Raw genomic sequence first — 4,717 nt, forward strand, 5'->3', positions numbered from 1 at the left:
ATTGGTCCAACATAGATTTCACACTTCTGATAGAAATGCACACTTCTTTGCATATTTAAAATTTTTTAAATGCCTGGGGCAATTAAAAAATGTCTGGGGCCCCTTCAGGCAGCGGCCAGCTCCTGCCTCTTTAGGAAGTGATCCCAGCGTGATGATGTCCCAGCCTGGTGATGACCTGGAGGGGTAATGACCCTGTGTTTATTTCCTTGTTGATTTCCCTTCCCTGGCTCCAAGCTCATTTTCCCATTGCCTGCAGGAAAACAACATCCAGGGGTGCGGTAGGCCTGACTTGGCAGCCCTAAAGGTGAACAAAAGGACCCTGGCTCTGGCAGAGAGCAGAAGGAAGTTGGAGGGAGCCTCAGCCCATCCAAACCAGAACAGACACGTTGATGCTCTTGAGCCGCTGCTCAGTGGGAGCCATTCTCCCTGGAAGCTCCCCAGAGGCTGCTCTCGGGTTTATGGCTCAGTTCTGTGCAGAGCCTGCAGCAGGGGCAGGGCATGCACTGATTGAGTCCAAGGTGGAGTAGATCTCATGCGTGTCTGGAAGACGGGGCACGGGAAAGAGAAGGGGAATTTTCCCGGGCTACTGCTGAGTCAGAAAAACTCAGTTCCCAAATGGACTTTACCCGGAGGCCTCACACGGCTGAAAACTGATCCACAATGCAGCAAAGGTAAGAGGCCTGCCACCTCCAGAGGGCTGCGTCTCAGGCAATTGGAGAAAACTTTGTCCCTGACACTCCTAGCCCAGCCCCCACCCCACTCCTGCCGTACACCACACACACACACACACACACACACACACACAGGTTAAGGAGAACTTGTTAAGGAGAGCCTAGAAATATTTTCAACACTCTAGAAAGGCCTCAGGACATTTACTGTCTTTATGTTCAAGGATACCATTTCCTTGACTTTCAAAAATAAAAACTACTTTTTTATTTCATTTTTCACTAGCCAAATTGGTCAGTTAAAATGTAAGTAATCCCAGTAATGGTGACTGGGTTTCAATAACATTATTCTTTATCCAGTATTCAAAACACATTCACGTGTTTTTTCCCATTTCTGTGGTAGAAATAGGCATTTCTGTTACTATTTTACCCACAGAGGCACTTAGGTGCAGAGAAATTGTGACGCCCAGCAGTGTGTAGGAAAGTGACAGACAGCTCATCTTGTCTCCATTCCTGCCTCTCTTCAGTAGAATGGTGACTCTACTTTCTAAACCAAATGCCAAGACTGCACTGTCTGTCGCATATTCTGGCAAATGGTCTGATGAGAGGATAGAATTTTAGCAACTGGAACTCTCCTGGATAATCCAGAAATGGAGAGTCACAGTATCCAGGACAATACGCCACTGTGTCGTGTATCCTTATTCACTTCCATCCCTGGACACTGAAGCCAGTTCAACAGATATTGATAAGTGATGGTGCCAGTGCCCAGTTCTGGGTCACACATCAGTGCAAGGTGCAGACCCTATGCCCAGCGGGTGCTGAAGGAGGCAGAGTGGGGGCTGGGGGAGGGGGTATGAGTGAGAAAGCTCTCCGTGAGAGGGGAGCTTCACACTCGGGCTTAGCGTGCTGAAGGAGAGGTTTCAGATCAGCACCGCCCCGAGTAGGGAGGGAGTGTACATTCACAGCAAGACTACAGCAGCAGGGCAGGAGGTGAAGAGCACAGACGGAAGAATTAGACCGTCCAGGGGTGAATCCTGGTTCCACCGCCTACTAGCTCTGTTGTTGCTGTTGTTCAGTCACTAAGTCACGTCCGACTCTCTGTGACCCGGTGGACTGCAGCACACCAGGCTTCCCTGTCCTTCACTATCTCCTGGAGTTTGCTCAGACTCAAGTGCATTGAGTCATTGATGCCATCCAACCATCTCATCCTCTGCTGCCCCCTTCTCCTCCTGTCTTTAATCTTTCCCAGCATCAGGGTCTTTTCCAATGAGTTGGCTCTTTGCATTAGGTGACCAAAGTATTGGAGCTTCATCTTTATGTCTGGGGTAATTCAGGTAACACCTCTGACCTCAGTTTTTGGACATGTAAATTGAGAACAACTGGTGATACCTACCTTAAGGATTTGTTGTTGTTTTTTTAATTTAAATTTATTTATTTTAATTAGAGGCTAATTACAAAAGTATACATGAGATAACACGTGTGAAATCTTTGCTGGCACACAAGTGTTCAATACATAGTAACTGGCTCCATGGGAGATGCCAGGGATAAAGATAAGAGGAGCCCTACCCTCAATTTGATCACAAGATCATGAGTTCCCTGTATGCCACTATCAATATATGCAGTGTGGTAAGGGCTGTGGGATCGCAGAGGAGGGATCCACTCAGTCTGGGAGATTCTGGATGGAGGTTCTGGGCAGCCTGTTGGGGGAGGTGGGGAGAAGTGACACAGCAGAGGCCCTGTGTGTAGGAGGGTGGCAGAGAACAGGACTGCGCTGATTTGATTTTGAACACCAACTTCATCCTCCCCCAGATGCCTCCACCTGTAAGGCTGCTGGGACTGCCATAACAGTACCACAGCCTGCATGGCTTAAACAACAGAAATGCATTTTGTCATAGTTCTGGAGCCCGAAGTCCAACATCAGGGTGAGGCCTTTCACCTTGGCTTGCAGACGGCCACCTTATTTCTGTGTCCTCACGTGGTCATTCCTCTTTAAGGAGAGTGTCTGTCTCTGTATGTCCACATTTTATCTTCTTAAGAGAGACGGTCATTAGTTGGATTAGAGTCTACCCTCAAGGCCTGTCTTTAACTCAGTCACCTCTCTCAGGGCCCTATCTCCAAATCCAGCCACATTCTGAGATATGGGACTTCAGCATATGAAATTGGGGGGATACAATTCACCCCATAATGCTGAGGCTGTTACTAAGACTCCCAAGCCTTACTTCCTCATTTATAAGATGAGGACGATTGTAATGATTATAAAAAGAATCTGTGAAGCATCTATCCCAGTTTCTGACCCTTAGAAGGTGCATAGTAAGCAGTGGTGGTTACTATCAGCCCTTTAGGCCAAGTCTCAAAAGAACATAGGGTCCCCTGCACAATCCATGCTCCAGATGGACATCGGAGAACTGGCCCTTAGGTATCCTGCAGACTTTATGACAGGGCAAGGGGGCATTCAGTGCTTCCACTTCCTTGGTTCTGGCAGAAAGCCCATCATGAGATAAGTCAAGTGGCTGGCATGTGTCCTACAGAAACTGTGTTCTCTGTCTAGTTATTCAAGAATCCAGATGCCCATTCTTTACTAAATCCCTTGGATGAGAACGTCCATCTCTGCACCTCAGCAGAGGAACAACACTTGGCAGATACACCCTGACTCTACTCCTGGGGCAGCCACTCCAAGCTCTGTCCACCCAAGGCAGGCCCCAGGTACCTGTGTCCTGGCAAGTCTGGAAAACAGTATCATTCCAACCTACATCACTAGATATAGATATATTATTTTGAAAAATCTCAAATTTACAGAAGAGTTGCCAGTACAATACGGTACAAAAAATTCTATAATGTATTTTTCCTGAACCCTTTGAGAATAAGCTGCCAAAGAGATGCCTCATCTTCCACAAATACTTGAGTGTGCATTTCCCATACACAGCACATCTCCCACACAACCACAAAACCAGGAGCTTAATGTTGATACATTACTATTATCTAATCCTCAGACTCTAGGAAGTTTTCATTAATTGTCATTGGATCCTCAGACCAGTTCAAGTTCTTGTTACTTGTCCCCAAAATATTCTTTATAGCAAAAAGAGTACTTTCAAATCAAGCGTTGCATTTAGTTGTCACGGGTCCTTAATCTACTTCAACATAGACCCTTTCCTCAGTATTTCCTTCACTTTCATGACCTTGACAGTTTTTTTTTTTTTTTTAATACTGGCTGGTTATTCTGTAGAATGTTCCTCTCTTGGAATTTGTCTGAGTTTTCTCACACTTAGATTCAGGTTCTACAACTTTGGCAAGAACATCACAGAAGTGATGCCATACTCTTCTCATTGCATCCTATTAGATGGCAAAAGATTTTAAATTCTTTTGAGAATTTCACTGAGGCCCCGGTCTCCAAATAGGAGATCACTGAGAGTAGTTGGTTAAAGTGATATCTTCTAGGGATCTCCACTGGAAAGTTCCTCTTCCTCCTTTTTTAAATTCATAAGTGTTCTGTAGAAAAGGACCTTGAAATTATGTAAAATCTCATTCCCATCAAACTGTCAATGTGTCCTTTTGATATGTTCCCATCATTATTTGCACTTCCTTACTTCCTGTTACAATGAGATGTTCCAGCCTTATAGTCAAGGAGCTCTGGTTCCATTTAGTGGGAAATTATTTAGAATCCAAATTCTCACTGTTAGGTAGGCTCATTGCTGCATTAGGTATTGCTGTTCCCCGACTCTTTCAGTAGAAGAGCTAGGGTGTATGAGTGCGTGTGTGTGTGTGTGTGTGTATCTATGATTTGTATGCATTGAAAACCAGAATTTCACTCTCATACTTTCAATTCCAATCCAACCCCTGATGTTTCTTTCTAGCTTTCTCCCTTTCTATATTGTAAGTCCCTTCTCTCACATTACAGAGCTTGGTTTCCATTATCTTAATATACTTGCTTGTTTGATCAATCCCCTGAATGTAACCAATGGCTATCATGACCACTGCTGTCACGACCTTCCCTACAGGTGCCCTCCTCATCCTGCTGGGATTCTGACACTCGAGCCAGGCTGTCCCTCCAGAGG

The 4,717-nt window shown here is 45.5% G+C and overlaps 1 protein-coding gene across 2 annotated transcripts in view; it reads left to right on the plus strand.

The window, feature by feature from the left end:
• The first annotated feature begins 261 nt into the window (after nucleotides 1-261).
• Nucleotides 262-4,717, plus strand: part of LNX1 (ligand of numb-protein X 1, E3 ubiquitin protein ligase) — a 187,981-nt gene continuing 183,525 nt past the window's right edge. For both annotated transcript variants that reach the window (XM_010859698.1, XM_010859695.1), the window contains exon 1: nucleotides 262-671. The gene's annotated coding sequence lies outside the window, so the exon portion shown is untranslated. The remainder of the gene's footprint in view (nucleotides 672-4,717) is intronic.

This window comes from Bison bison, unplaced genomic scaffold, assembly GCF_000754665.1.
Source record: "Bison bison bison isolate TAMUID 2011002044 unplaced genomic scaffold, Bison_UMD1.0 scf7180017864458, whole genome shotgun sequence".
Taxonomy (NCBI): domain Eukaryota; kingdom Metazoa; phylum Chordata; class Mammalia; order Artiodactyla; family Bovidae; genus Bison; species Bison bison.